This window comes from Onychomys torridus, chromosome 12 (assembly GCF_903995425.1).
Source record: "Onychomys torridus chromosome 12, mOncTor1.1, whole genome shotgun sequence".
Lineage (NCBI taxonomy): Eukaryota > Metazoa > Chordata > Mammalia > Rodentia > Cricetidae > Onychomys > Onychomys torridus.
Window position 1 is genome coordinate 67,038,766 of NC_050454.1, and position 16,055 is coordinate 67,054,820.

Consider the following 16,055-nt stretch of genomic DNA (forward strand, 5'->3'; position numbering starts at 1 on the left):
AGGCAAGAAATAGGCATCATGTAGGTAACACCTAAAAACTTCAGGTCCCCAACAGACATCATGACATTCACCTAGCATTTAAGACATGATATGCTAAATCTTTGAAGAGCACAGCTTGAACACAGAGTGGAAAAAAGACAATGGTAACTCACGTACACCATCAGTGCCATGCGTCTCAGCTTCAGCTAAGCAGGCCATCTTCCCAGGCCATCCTTCATATCTTAGAGTCTTGACATCCACGGACCCTCAAAATGCACATCTTGAAAGCGTAAACTCCCCCCCCAAGTGATGGTATTTGGAGTGGCGGTGGAATGATTGGTTTATGAGAGCAGAGTTCACACACTTGCCATTGGTGCCTTATGACCACCTCTCATTTGTCCTTTCCACCAAGGGAAGACACACACGTCTAAGATGAAAGAAGCCCTCGCCAGACATGGGTTCTGCTACACCTTCATCTCAGACTCTGCAGCTTCCCAAGGCGAGAGAAGTAAAACTTCTGTTATTTATAAACTGCCTTCCCACCCAACCCAAACAACCTTTGCTTTGGAGTTCATGTCCTCAAGCCTCATAGTCTTCCTTCAGAAACCGATTTTATGGGTTGGAGAGATGGCTCAGTGGTTAAAAGTACATAATCCTCTTGCAGAAGATCTGAGTTTGGATCGCAGCATAAGAAACAGTATAGGTATATCAAAGATAGCTAGTGTGCCAAGAGCTAGTGTTCTATAAACCTTCCCCATCTTGTCAAACACTGGTGGTACTTGCCTCTTTGCCCAACCGCCGAATCCCAGCCTTTCCTAGGACATGACTCTTTATTACATTGTTCCCCTTTGGACTGATTATAAATTAGCCAATCTCATGAGACTATAAAGCTGAACTATCAATGGGGTGGGGTGAGACAGTTACCACCTTGTGTTTATATAAAAATTAAGTGAACTTCCTGCCCCGCCATGCTTGGCTCCTCAGTTTGGATCACTGTGCATCCTTTTGCAAAATTAAATTGCCTGCTAAAGCTACTGTTTTGTGTCTCTTTGTATGATACCAATAATTCTTTTTCCAATAAATTGGGGATTCGTCCAAGATCCAAATCTACCCAGTAGAGTGTGGAGATTCCCTCCCTTAAGGGAAATATATCCTGAAGCCTGTTGTAATGGCACCCAGAGTCTAGGGTGATCAACACTCTAGACTAATAATGATTTAAGAACAGAAAGTTTCTTGGCAACTTAGAGAAGGACTCTCAGGCAAGCATCACAGTGTCAAGGCAATTCCATGTGCAGAACAAGGTAAGAGAAGTTACAAGGAGTGATGAAGTGGCTGAGCCATCCAGGAGACTGTATGAGAATGACTGAGCTATGCTCTGAGCACAAAGTGAATTGGGAGCCCTGATCTACTGTTCTGTAGGTGCTGATGCAACCTCATACACCTCATCGGCAGTTCCTTTGACCTAGTCAGGGGTTTGTACCAACCTGCTTTCACTGCCAAGAAGGGCCAGACTTGAACACCACCCTGCAAGGGAATTAATTACTCACAGGTGAGCAAAGCCGCTGACTTGGAGTGAAAGAAACTTCCATCCTAGGAACTGGAGGGGGCAGTTGGGTTGCACCTCTAAATGACTGTTGTATCTGAAAGCAGGGATGGGAAATGGCCAAAGTAAAAAGAACTTTAAGGTATAATGGAAATAAGAATAAAACTCCCCCTGGTAACCTTTTGGGATTCATGCTTAACTACTGGGAGGGTAATGAAATAATAAACAAACCAACAAATAAAAAACCCACAGGTAATAAAGTGCTGTTATGTCATATAGACCTCCGAGCCAATCATTAAGCCTTCAGACTTCTGGCCTTGTCTGCCAACTCTTAGTTGCACCCATTAGCACAAAGAGCTTCTCAGGAAGACACTGTGTTTTCTACTAGGAGAAAAAGACTCACACCCCTTTAGTCCACAAAAAGAGAATAAAGAAATTGAGCAGTGTGAGAAAGATCTTCAACACCTCTCCTTTCCTCCTTCCCGGAAGCAAACCGGAGACTTCACTCCCCCTCATGGAGGTTCCTCCGGGGCCAGAGGCAGACGGGTCTATCAGTGACCCTGTGACTAGCGTTAGGGTCAGGACCCTGAGGACTGGACTAAACTCCTCCCTGACTCACGGCAGCTAAGGAGCCGTCTGTCTGACCTCCAAGCCAGCTCAAATGACATGACGCTTTTCCTTCTCTCCTCCACTCCTGTCTTCAGGACAGCCATTGAGAGCGATAGCTTGCCTTCCCTGGGGGAGGGGGAGGGGTTTAAACTCTAATAACCATTTCCTTAAGCTTCCATTTTGTCCTTTCTAAATTCCTGTATTAATGAGACTAGAAAACCCAAACGGGGACCTGACTTCCCCTGTATCTTATGGTGACCATGAAAGGACACCCAAATTCCAGAAACATAGTTGGTCACCGGCACAGGCACACACCAGTGCGTCTCTGAAAAGACACGCTTTGAGCTCCTCTGTCCATCTCACGGTAAGAAGCTTGTTCAGTGCTGTGCCTCCCTGAAGGAGAGAGAAACGAGTCTCTTTCTGTCCTCTCTCATGTTTTCGGGGCTGACTGACGGCCACAGGGTGGTAACTAAAGGAGTTTGACACCAAGTCCTCTCCCTGGCACAGAGTTCCCTCAGGGAACCTGGAAGGTCCTGAATCGTGATGTGGGAACCAGTAGAGACTGCGGCTGGGTGTAGTCAGGTCTGACACCGCTTTAGACCACATGGGCCCCCGGCCGTTGCTTTTGTGATTGGGTAAAAGCATCACACAGGCTGCCAAGGTAGTAAATTAGAATCAACCGTTTTCTAACAAGTGGTTTCTAAGGCTTCCAGCCAACACAGAGGGTCAGAGGTCAGTCTCGTCTCAGTCCACTCCACAGTGGGACATAATGGTGCCAAGATCACTTTCTCTTTACCCAGGTAGTTTTGTTGTTGTTTAAAGAAAAGGAGGTCATTATCCACATTTCATCTGTGAAATACAAGGACTTTGTGTTCTGATGGGGGATAGCAACCGTGGCTTTGATTCCAGCTTAGCTTGGTTGGTGACCTCATCAAGATGAAGGACATGTGACTTCCTCACCATTGTGGTTAAAGCAACCACATAGCATAAATCAAAATGGTGACACTCCAAACACTTCCTGGTACCCCCAAGCCCTCAGAAGATCACAGTACCCCTAGAATTTCCTGATACTTAACTATCACACTATACACACTTTTGCACCCATTCTGAAGTAGCCAATCACATCAGATTGTGAGGTCAAGCTCCCACCAATGGGGTGATACACAGTCACCACCCTCCCTAGAGGACAAAAAACCTAAGTGAAGCCCCCACCTTGTGCGCTCACTTACTCAGGTTTGTTTGCTGTGCGCCTTTCTGAAAAGTGCCTTTCTGAAAAGTAAGTTGTCTTGCTGAGTTATTTTTGTGGGATATCGGGAATACCCTTTTCCAATGCCAGCTGTGGAGGATGGCTCACAATTGTCTGTGACTACAGCTCCAGAGGATCCACTTCCCTCTTCTGACCTCAATGGGCACTGGTACTCATGCACATTCCCCCTACACACCACACACACACACACACACACACACACACACACACACACACACACACACGTATCTACATAATTAAAAATAGTACATCCTTACGAAATGAAATTTGGCTGGAGAGTTGGCTCAATGGTTAAGAGCACCAGACACAGTGTGTTCTATCCTTAAAATTCCCTCCCTCAATTTGCTCAGCCCTCTCTCACTCAGACCCCTTTTGGCATAAACACCACACTGATTAAATCTAACAAACTACTTCATTCACACCTGAATCCAGACAGTTATTCACCATCATAAATCATTAATGTCAACTGTATCTTTAAATGTCATTAGCAATCACCTAGAAATCTCAGTCTATTCGCCTACACACTCATCAAGTTTATACATTCTTTCTTCCCTAATCTCCAGTAGTTCCTTCTCATTTCTTCTCTCCACTGATGGACTTTTATCCTACTTCTTAAAGAAACATGAAGTTTCTTCCACAAACTTGAAAGCCTGCATAGCCCCTGGCAAGACTCTGTCTCCATCCACACACTCCAGCTTCCTGTAGACATAGATAACCATCATATCTGAGGCCAGTTCCTCCAGCTGAGACTCCTTCCCATCCTACCCTGACTCAGTCAGTATTCCAGCCAACTCTCTTCAATATGGTCAAATTATAAACATACAAATGTGTCCTTGCTGTCTCATACAGAATTTGAGGTTGCTCATTATCTGCTGAGCCCTATTCTTTTCCCTTTCTCGTGATCCCAAGGCAGCTAGACTCCCATCTACTCCCATATTCTTCTCAAGAGAATGACCTACAAATTGGCAAATCCAATGCTTCTTTCTCCATCTTCATACTCGACCCAGCTTATCCATCCATGATGCTATAATTTTTGCACTTGCCAAGACAGCATGATCCCTCCATCATGCTGGTTGCCTTTGCTGATTCCTTCTATTTTCCCTGTTGGACAGATCCATAACTTCAAGCCTCAAGAAGACAAAGGTTCTCTTTTTCAATCTGTGCTCATTGTCTGAGTATGGGACACACACGGACCGGCTCCCAGATCCTACGTCAAAGAAGGACTTGCTGACTCCTGTGAGGATTATGAACAGCAGTCATCCTCCTTGTGGTGACTACATCAGGAGGGTAGAGTCTTCTAAAGAAGAATTGACAGGTGGTCCTACAGAACAATGTGATGTCTCTGCTCAAGTATGCTTCCTCTCCCTCCTTCTAAAAGGCTGATTCTCCTAAGAACTCTATCTTCCTTCTAAATGTCATCTTCTTACACTCAAAAACAGAGAGATCCCAGCATCGTGACTATGAATGCCACTACATCCTTACATCTCTCCAAAGGTGTCAGGACACTGCCTCTCTGCAACATACCATGTTCAGATAGCCAAGTGTGAGCTAATACCTCCTTCTGGACATCTTCCAGGCAACCTTCCCGACTCAGCAAGGGTAACCCAACCCTCTTAGTTCAGGTTGAAATGCAGGCTGCATTTCTCTTTCACAACCCACATCAAATTAGTCAGAAATTTCTATTGTACCCTCTTTGCAGAAATGAGCAAATCTAAGTCTGTTCTCTCTGCTCCCCTGTTGTCAGCAGAACCTAGCTGTTCTCTACAGAACTAGTATAAAGCTTCCTCACAAGGGTCTCCATTTCTGCTCTGCTCTCTACAGCCCATTCTCCTGGAAGCAGATGGATCTCTAAAACCATGGGTCAGATCCACCCCTCCTCTGCTCAGGGGCAGGAGCCAGGGGCAGGAGCCTGGGGCAGCCCAGACCTCATCACCACTTCTCTGCCTTTGTTTCCTGCTCTCCTATTGTTCTTGCCAATGACACCATACCTGGCCTCACTGGTGCTCCTGAACTTTCTGGACACACTCTTTCTTTCTAGAACATTCCTACATGCTTTCCATCTTTCTTCGAGTAGCACCCAAATTTTTTCCACTTTCCCCAGAATGACCCACCTACCCAAAACAGCTCTACTTGGTCACATTTTCTGTAGTACCTGCTACCTCTTTATACTCTAAATCATTAACAGAAGGAAGAAATAATCACCAATGGGTACTGATCATCAGCTAACAGTTTTTATTGTTTAATAGCAATCTACAGAGACAAGATCAATGTGTCTCTGATGACTAAGGAATCCCAAGAATACAGAATGGTGCCTGGCATGTCATGGAGTCTAAGGATAAAAACACTTGTTGAGGGAATACAGTGTGTCTCTTTTCACAACACTGACACTGTAGGAAAGGCGGGGGCAACATGAAACAGAGAAGCTGCAGACAGGGTGACAGCACAGTCCTGGGGTCCTAGAACTAGGAGGCAGAGGTGGAAGGGTCACAAGTTCAAGATCATCTTCAGACATCTAGCATGAAGCAACTTAGCCAACATGGAACAGGAAAACCTGGTCTGGCATGCAGGGGGAAGGAGACGTGGGCAGCAGAAACATGTGCTGGATACAGCCCCAAACACACCAACCCACGGACTCCAAAGAACACAGGCACAAATGGCCTGTGTGTCACAGTAGATCAGGAAAAGGCAGAGACAGAGGGGAAAAAAAAACATGTGATGACTTACAAAAAGGTGACCCTGGGCCAAGCACCAAGTTCTCAGCAGGAGCAAGAAGAAGCAGGAGATGCTGAACCAGTCTAAGAGAACCTCACTGTCAGCAAGAGCGCCACCTCAGCAAAGGAAGGGGGACCTGAGGCAGAGACATGATAACATCAATAATAGTTACAGGAGCTTAAAATTGAAGAAAAATGTAACAATATGTTGTTCTAATCTTAGATGGTCTTAAAAAAAAAAAAAAAAAAAAAAAAAAAAAAAAAAAACTGGAGCCTGATATTGAGGTGAAAGCCAAAAGATCAGAGAAGCAGAACAGCCAGCCACTAGTTCTTACCTCTACGAAAGCCTCAGTCTAAGGAGAGAGGGTTCCTGTTTCTTCACGCCTTATATACCTTTCTCTGCCCTGCCATATCACTTCCTGAGATTAAAGGTGTGTGTGCTTCCCAAGCAAAGGCATGAGATCCCAAGTGCTGGGATTAAAGGTGTGTGCCACCACTGCCTGGTCTCTATGTTTAATCTAGTGGCTGGCTCTGTCCTCTGATCATCAGGCAAAGTTTATTAGGGTACACAATATATCACCACAACAATATCATACAAAATACAAAAGAGGATAAAGAGTTAAAACACTCCCATACCTAGTATTTTCTGGTAAGAAATAAAAATGAAGAGGGAGAGAGAGAGAGAGAGATTTGTAGTCTAAGGCAACTATGATAAATTTTGAGTCAGGAACAAAAAAATTAATAGGAAACATATAAGGGGCCAAACAGCAAAATTCCAAAGGAATGATATAAAGAATGATTTTACAGCTATCCACGGGACCAGAGCAATGGTTCAGTGGGAAAAGGCGCCTGCTGCCAATGCCAAGCCTGATGGCCTAAGCTTGACCCCCGGGACCCATGAGGTAGGAAAAAGAAGCAAGCCCCACAAGTTGTCCTCCGACCCACACACACTTGCTACGCCACATGGCTACCCAAGCACATACACACAACATTCCCTGATTAATTCGTGAAAATAAAATTACACAAACTCAATGTTCTAAAAGCCCAGCTCTCAAATCAAAATATGACAAATGTTTTCAACAAGCAGTTTACAAAAGAGGACAGTCAAGTGGCCAAATAAACTACAAACAGGAAATAACACTGTGAGTTATGAAGCAAACTACAAGAAGCCAGGAAATCCACTGATTGGTGGAATACAAGCAAAGTGACAAGTAATTCTAAGGGTCCCCTAAGGACATAAAGTCAACAGGTGCTGTCTCACACTAAATCGGAGGACAACTGGGTCAATCTCTTCATTGAAGAAGAGAAATCAGCAATTCTAGTAACAACAACACGGCCTTGAAATGCAGCCACCAGAGCATGGGCGCGTCCTCGAAGACAACCGCAGCATTTGGTTCACAGTGGCCAAATGCCTTACCAGCCCATAGGTCCATCTGCAGCACGATGGATTGCAACATATGGTCCACATGAGACTGATAACTGGAAATACATGAGGGAAGTGAATCTTAACCCCATAGCCCTTCAAATATTTGGGAACATAAAGCCAGACTCAGCAAACTTAATAAAGTAGTGAGTCCACTCATATACGGTCGTAAAACAAACTTGGCACGCTCATTCTTGCCTCAGCATTGCTTACCTGATCTTGTTAGCATTTGAGGAGAGGAGGCAGGAAGATCAGAGTTTGAGCCAGCCTAGGCTACATATGGGGATCCTTTAAAAATAAAAATAATTTTTGAAAAAGCAAAGCCAAATGCCATTGTTTCTGCATGCATAGATAAGTAAAGTATAAAGTAAGAAAATACGGTTTCAGAAACTCCAGACCCATTTGTTTTCTTGAGGTAGGTGGGAATAAAATGTGACCATTTGTGGGAATATGGGGGAGACTGCAGTATTGATGATCGCTTTACCCATCAGGCCCTGCATCACATGCAGCACACAGCCTTGGGATGCATGGTACACTGCACACCTGAAGAAGAGTTAATAAAATCTGGGGAAAACTACCATGGAGAAAACTGGTTTCCACTACTGTTCCCCTCTCCAAATAGGAAAGTCTGAATTTCGTCTGTAGCCATGAAATCCTGTCTAGAAATCACTGTTCCGTTAAACAGCTCAATAGCCCAGCAAGTGAGGCAGTTAAAGACAGATGACTCACTTTGCTAAAGAGGACGCTTTACAAGCAATGGTGATACATGCCTTTCATCCTAGAACTCAGGAGGCAGAGGCAGGAGGATCTCTGTGAGTTCAAGTTCAGCCTGGTCTTCAGAACAAATTCCAGGACAACCAGGGCTGTTACAAAGAGAAACCGTATCTTTAAAAAAAAAAAAAAAATCCAAAAGCAAACAAACAAAAAGATACCTTACCAAGACATGCTTTTTCCACCATTATTAGGAGAGTGGCAGATCATAAGGTCATAAATTCAAGTGGCTCCCCTTGGATGAATACTGTCAGATAGGGGAGGGAAGAAGGGAGGGATTGATGGATGAAGAGATGGATAATAAATTAATACATGGAAATATGCTAATTTTGCTCTGTAAATATACATGCACATGTGTGCAGGTGCACGTGTACAGATATGTAACACATCACACAGTATGCACGGGAATGCATGTAATCGTGACTGTGACTCATTTGAAAATGAGAGCAAGATTGAAAAGCAGGCTCAAAGAATCCACCATCTTCCCCAGGGTTTTCTCTGGTGTCACTGGAGTGGTTGAACTAGGAACATGATGCTTCCAGCCCAAGGGCACCAGACAGGAAGTGCAAAAGCTAAAATTGTCCTTCCCCATGCTGAACCTAAAGAATCAGACCATCCACCTAAGGCTCACCTTTCTCACAGTGCATCGACCACCAAATAAGGCAGTAACTGTTTTTTTAAAGAAATGCCAGTCTGTCGTCTCCTGGGACGGCACACCACCTCCACACCTACAATGTGAAGTAGCTTGCTGCTGTGTTTTCTCATTAGGAATGGGCCTTCAGAACAGGACATCCAGTTCTCTGAGGGTGAATTTGCACAGGCTGGCAATGGGAACCAGGCTTGACAACCTTTGTCTGCAATCACTGTTCTCCCTATAATACTCCCTTATTATCATCTTCCACTATCCCTAACCATAAGATGGGAGAACACCCATCAGGGGTCAATACTGAACCTCAAACCCCTAGACATGGTGACTAGTGAAGTTGGCTGATGAGCCATACAAACTAATAATAGAATTATGCTCTTAAAAAAAAAAAAACAAACTTTTATTACAACTTATTTATGTTCCATAAGCCAAGTTGCTAATGTGTGGTCAGAGGACAACCCCCAGGAATCGGTCCTTCTCCACCACGTGGGTCACAGGGATCACACCGGGTTGTCTGGCTGTGTGGCAAGTGCCTTTATCTGCTGAGCCATCTGGCTAACCCAGATCTTGGGTTTTAAGCACAAATGTGTTCAGCTTCGAACTGCTGTTAGCTACCACTTTGCTTGGTTCATGCCGCCCTGAGTGAAAACAACTGAAACCTGGAAACAGGAATGGAGAGAGAGAGATCTTCCCGGCATCCAGGGTCCCTCACTCCAGCCTTTTCCCGATCTTCACCCAGGCCAACAAGTGCCGTATTAGCCTTCAAACCACTGGGAGTTCTGGCCCAGCAACCACAGCTCTCACTGGGGTTGGTTTATCTGTGGGTGTCTTTCAAGGGTTTTACTGTTGAGAGATGTTTTGCAGGGATGAGCAGCAGAGTTTTACCATGTAAGCAGTACCACACTTCATCACACATTTTGGGTAAAAATTTTGGCAGGCTCTAAGCTTTCTCCGATTAAGTCCTTTAAAACTACCTTGGGCATCTCATCCTTGCCTAATAACTTCACCCTCACATGCTTCTCGGTTTAATCTTTCTTCCCCCTTTTCCAAACATTGAATCATCCCAAGGTGGATGTGGCAGATTTTTCTCTCTACCGCCAGCATGTGGATCACTTCCGACTTGGTGACTGAAAACGAAGCGGCAGCTGGAGCTGCCGGCCTTCAGATCACAATCTCGGAGTTCTTCCAAAGACAGCTTTCTGGTCTGGAGGAAACCAGTTGCTTGGGGCAACCAGAGGAAGTGCCCTGGAAACCGCACAGCAAGCAGAGGAACCACAGGCAGAAAAGCCTCTTCCTGTAGCTCTGCTGAGGCGTTCTGCTTGAAGAGAGATGAGTGGGATTCTGTTCCAAGAAAGAGCTACCATGAGCAAAAGTGACCCATGCCCAAACTCAGCTGCTCGGGGCCTTCTTTGTTGACTGAATGTCTCTCCATTATGTCTTCCATAAGGCTTGAGGTGTCAGCGTTACGCACAATGACCCAAATTCACGCACTAGCCCACTGACTTAAGTCCATGGTGAGCTTTGCACCATCCCAGTGCCTAGGGACGGATGAAAAACACTAGCCCTATATTGTCTGCTTTTCTATAGACCACCATAAATAAAAGGATCCCAACCGCAGCAAATCTGCTAACCAGAGGGCCATTTAAAAATAAACCTGCTGGTAGAGTGCTCTCTTGCAGATTAATGAATGGGGTTCCTCTTCTCAAAGTGCAATTGAGAGACCATGAGTAGCCCTTAAAGGGCCTTGCTGAATGCCCACACCTGCACTCAAGCCTCTGTAGGAGGCTCAGTGCCCTGCAGGGATGCCTGCAGCCCATGCTACAGGCAGCTGGAGGGGTGCTGGGGAGTAGGGGAAGCTGAGTGCCAGATACTAACTAGTATTTTAGACTTTGTGGGCGGGGGGGGGGGGGGGGGTCATCCCTCTATGTTGCAACTACTCACCTCTGCCATGGCGACAACTGTAGATAATAAGCGAGTGAACAAGCATGGCTTTGTTCTGATAAGACCTTAGTCATGAACAGTGAAATTCAAATGTCATATGATAATCACATGACACTGACCATGACAGTCTCGTGTTGCTTAACAAGAGGAGCATGTTCTGATAGATACACTGTTATGTGACTTCCTCATGGCAAAGACATTTTAGAATGTTCCCCATGACTAAGCCAGCCACAGCACAGCCAGGTGCTCAGCTCTCCCTAGGAGCCACCAGCCTGTGTGTGGTCTGTCAGTCCCTGACTCAGACTCCTGGATGTCGTGCAGGGCTGTATTACTCTTCTGGTTTTTCTTTTCTCCTAACCACTTAAAAACATGTAAAAGGCATTCTTAACTTCAAGGACCTTAAGAATCCAGGAGAATTTGGCCTTCAGACCAAGTTTGAGAATTCCAGAACTAGTCTCTAAGCACTACAAATAGTCTAGGACAAAAAGATCTCCCTCACAGCTCCTGAAAGTAAGGCTCTTCCACTCCGTGCCTTGTGCATGCTTCTCGTGTCCTTATGGCCCTGTGTCCATGTATGAGTGGATGTTTCTGTTACACACAGTGGCCTGTAATAAGTCCCTAGTAAGCAGAGCCCATGCCTCACACATTTCTATAGCTCTAGCATTTGCCTTAGTATCTGGAACATAATAGGTTCTCAGGATACATTTTCTAAGTCAGGTCATACCCCCAATATACATCATTTCACTGATCTGAGGATCAACCCAGAAACAACCAACCAAGCCTCCAGGCTCCCCATTGTCTATAAGCACAACCATGAATATCATTCCCTCAGAAGGGTTGGCCAAGGCCATAGAATATGACCCATACATTACCTGAAGTTGGATTTTGCCCATTGGCCAAAGCAATTGAGGTTATGCCATTTAAAATAGGGGGGTGGGAGTCGGGGAAAGATGGGACACGACATGGCCGGTCTTCTTCTTCCCAACAGGAGAAAGCCCAATGAGATCATTCTGTAATCTTACCCCACAGCCTTCCTCTACAACAGCTGTACATTGCCCAGGAAATGAAGATGTTTAGTGTTTTGGTTTTTCTTTTTCCTCTCAATATTTCATTGGAAATCCTGAATACGAGTGTGCCGGGGATTAAATTCATAAGCAAAGGAAACACAAGGAACCAGAGCAGAACCTGTGACGACTTAAGATGATTCAGATTTGGGTAGCTTGTCGACCAGAGCTCTAGAAATGGCGGAAGGCAGGTTGGCAGGCAGCGATGGAAGAGGAATGGGAAAGGAGAAGTGTTTCCCCACCCCACGCACCCCAGCCCTTCGGCAAGCAACTCAGCAGGATCCCTCCACTCTAAAGAACAACTGGAGCACACCACCCAGAGTGCCCCATCACGGTCCTGTACTAGACCTCTCGGGCGGCTCTCCGCTTGGCTTGACATCAGGCTGCACTGGGACTCGGGGTCCTGGTGGAAAGAGAGATCAGGACTAAGACTGAAATAACACATTCTGCAATTCGCCGGCTATCCCTTTTTAAATGGTATTTGTATTCTTCTTCTTTGCCAGAAAAAAAATCTCCATAGCAACTAACCTGAACACCTCAGCATCCAATAAGCTTACCTACCGACTAAGTCTGGCAAGAATGTATTTTCTTACCAAAGGCCACAGGTAAGAGAAGCCAGACAGTCTCAAGGGTGTGCACATTCTGCCTCGTTAAGGGGAGACAGCACCGAAGAGGACAGGACATTTGGACACTGTCACCGTATGAGTGACTCCATCACTGCCTGCTTATAACCACAGATCAGCTCATCTTCCAGTTATGCAGATGTGTCCTTGTGTGTTGATACTCCCCACAGCCTCACAGGCAGCTGTATTGCAAGATTTTTAGCTTCAAATGATATCTTAGGGCCTGGAGAGATAGCTTAGCTGGTTAAGTATGAAGTCCTATTAAAGGGACTGAATTCTGAACCCCAACACCCATATAAACAACAAACAAGCAAAAAAATGGGCTTTGGTGTGCACCTGTGACCCCACACTGGGTAGGCAGAGACAGGAGGACCCCAGGGCTTACTGGCCAGGTTCAATGAGAGACTTTCTCTAATACTAAGATGGAAAGCCATTGGGGAAGACACTCAACACCAATCCTTTACCTCCATATGCATGCACACACAGGTGTATGTGTACGTACACGTATGTCCATACCTACGTGCACGCGCGCGCGCGCACACACACACACACACACACACACACACAGCATTTTATTAGGAGTCATGTTATCAGCACTATTTCAGCCACTGCTTGTCTTCTTGGAATTAATGAATGAACCACACATGAAGACCGAAAGACATGCAGGTGTGGTAATGCACCCCTGTAATCCCAGCTCGGAGGAGCAGGAGATCATGGACAGCCTTAGCTTCAGCTACAGTTCAAGTCTGAAGTCAGGCTGCACTGCGTGAGACTGGCTCAAAACAAAACAACCCAAAGAACAGAATCCGAGCCTCGGTTCAAACATTAGTCAATCCTCAGATATCTGGTGTCTGCGTTTTCATGGGGGGCTGATGGGGGGGGGTCTAAGCGCTAATGAAAACTTTAGCCAAGCTTCCTGTCTAATTTTGAAAGTCTCACTAGGAAAATGCAAACTATGTTATTTATTTTTTGTTAAAGGGACTGGAACAACACTAAAGTGACTAACAACAGAGTGAGCTATTACTTTAACGGCATGCAAGCTTTTAAGGAAGAACACTTATGCGATATTAAAACTTCCTCATTTTTTTTTCTCGGCTCCTCCATCCTTAAAGCGGGCTTTAGGATGTCAAAATAATTAATGCTAAGCTTTCCAAATAACCTCTGGCAAAACCCAGAGTGAATCCTTTCTGCAATTTGCTACTGTTTGTAGTTCAACAATTTCTTCATTTGAGCTGGCGAAGTCACACATTTAACATTTTTAATTAGAGTGCTACAGTGTGCCTTGGTTTCAAATCCAAAATATTCCAAATCCAATCCAAAATTAATCTTCAGGCTTCGCATTTGCTGCCAAGAATCAGGAAAGCTATAAATAGAAGAGAAAACAATCACTTCACAAAGCAGAGAAAAGCTTCATGAAGGATTCTCAGCTGCCAATAGAGTCAGGATGGATCCCAAAGGCCAGGCGTGGGCCGCCCAGACCCCACGTGTGGAAATGCGGTCGCCCCTCAGTCCATTTTCACTGCAAATGAAAAGGTCTATTAGACACGTATTTAACAGCTACCACGGAGGAGAACTGGGTGAGAAACAAACATGTCGAATGACAAACTGCACACAGTGGGAGCAGAAGGAAACACAGCAAAACTGGACAGGGCAGGACCTCCTTAGCTATGAAACGGAAGGGAGTATTTCCCCATGAAGTTCAAACAGCAGCAGGGATGCATTCAGCAAAATTAAGACTGTGGGAGACTTTACAAAGAAAACGACTTGGGCTTTTCACTAAAATAAAAGTATTAGAAGTGTCACTTAAGAGAGGGACTGGGAGGAGTAGAGGGAAGGGAAACTGAGATCTGATGTAATGTGTGAAAGAAAAACAAATATAAAAACTCCTTACAGTTCTGGGAGCTGCAGAGACCAATGTCAAGAGCTGGCTAGCATCTGGTCATTTCATCCCATGGACATGAAGGCTGGGGAGGGGGCCTAATTCACCCCACTAACAAAAAGCTACTCCCAAGACACCAATTAGCATATTCATGGGGCAGAGCACTCACTGACCAGGCCCCACTCTCTCTACTGCTGTATGCTGATTAAGGGTCTATCATAAGAACTCCAGGAGCAAGCTGGGCTGTGGTGACACACGCCTTTAATCCCAGCACTCGGGAGGCAGAGGCAGGCAGATTTCTGTGAGTTCGAGGCCAGCCTGGTCTCCAAAGCGAGTCCAAGGAAAGGTAAGTTCCGGGCAAAGCTACACAGAGAAACCCTGTCTCGAAAAACCAAAAAAGAAAAAAAAAAGAACTCCAGGAGCAAAGCCCAAGCACAAATTGGGGGGGGGGGGGGGGGGGGGGGGCGCAGGTACGGGAGGACCTGATGCACTACAGTCACATGTCTCTTCCTCAAGCCCAATCTGATGTTGAAAGCTTAACTTCTAAGGCAACGGTATTTAAAATGGGAGCTTAGGTGACTGATGTCCTTGTAAAGGGATCTTAGAGAGAGGCTCCTTATCCCTTAGCCACATGAGCAAATAGGCATCTGAAGCAGGCCCCCACCAGACATCAAATCTGCCTTCACCCCAACTTCTACAAATACAGATTGTTTCCCCTTTTTGGCTGGTGGTGGTGGTTTGGTTTGGTTTGGTTTGGTTTGGTTTGGTTTGGTTTGGTTTGGTTTTTGGTTTGGTTTGGTTTTTGGTTTGGTTTTTGGTTTGGTTTGGTTTGGTTTGGTGTTTGGTTTGGTGTTTGGTTTGGTTTGGTGTTTGGTTTGGTTTGGTTTTTGGTTTGGTTTTTGGTTTGGTTTGGTTTGGTTTGGTGTTTGGTTTGGTTTGGTGTTTGGTTTGGTGTTTGGTTTGGTTTGGTGTTGTTTGGTTTGGTTTGGTTTGGTTTGGTGTTTGGTTTGGTGTTTGGTTTGGTTTGGTGTTTGGTTTGGTGTTTGGTTTGGTTTGGTGTTGTTTGGTTTGGTTTGGTTTGGTTTGGTGTTTGGTTTGGTGTTTGGTTTGGTGTTTGGTTTGGTTTGGTTTGGTTTGGTTTGGTTTGGTGTTTGGTTTGGTGTTGTTTGGTGTTTTGGTTTGGTTTGGTGTTTGGTTTGGTGTTTGGTTTGGTGTTTGGTTTGGTTTGGTGTTTGGTTTGGTTTGGTGTTTGGTTTGGTTTGGTGTTTGGTTTGGTGTTGTTTGGTTTGGTGTTGTTTGGTTTGGTTTGGTTTGGTTTGGTTTGGTGTTTGGTTTGGTGTTTGGTTTGGTTTGGTTTGGTTTGGTGTTTGGCTTGGTTTGGTTTGGTGTTTGGTTTGGTGTTGTTTGGTGTTTTGGTTTGGTTTGGTTTGGTTTGGTTTGGTTTGGTTTGGTTTCTGAGACAGGGTTTCTCTGTGTAGCCCTGGCTGTCCTGGAACTCACTCTGTAGACCAGGCTGGCCTCAAACTCAGAGATCTGCCTGCCTCTGCCTCCAGAGTGCTGGGATTAAAAGTGCCACCACCGCCCTGCAATTCTACACCA

At 45.3% G+C, this 16,055-nt stretch overlaps 1 protein-coding gene across 7 annotated transcripts in view; it reads right to left on the reverse strand.

Annotated features, from left to right (window-relative positions):
- The window catches only part of Tiam1 (TIAM Rac1 associated GEF 1), a 374,882-nt gene that overhangs the window by 197,575 nt on the left and 161,252 nt on the right, over positions 1-16,055 (reverse strand). For 4 of the 7 annotated variants that reach the window (XM_036203274.1, XM_036203273.1, XM_036203275.1 and 1 more), the window contains one exon: positions 6,123-6,246. The exons of the other annotated variants lie outside the window; for them this stretch is intronic. The gene's annotated coding sequence lies outside the window, so the exon portion shown is untranslated. The remainder of the gene's footprint in view (positions 1-6,122; positions 6,247-16,055) is intronic. 7 annotated transcript variants of the gene reach the window in all.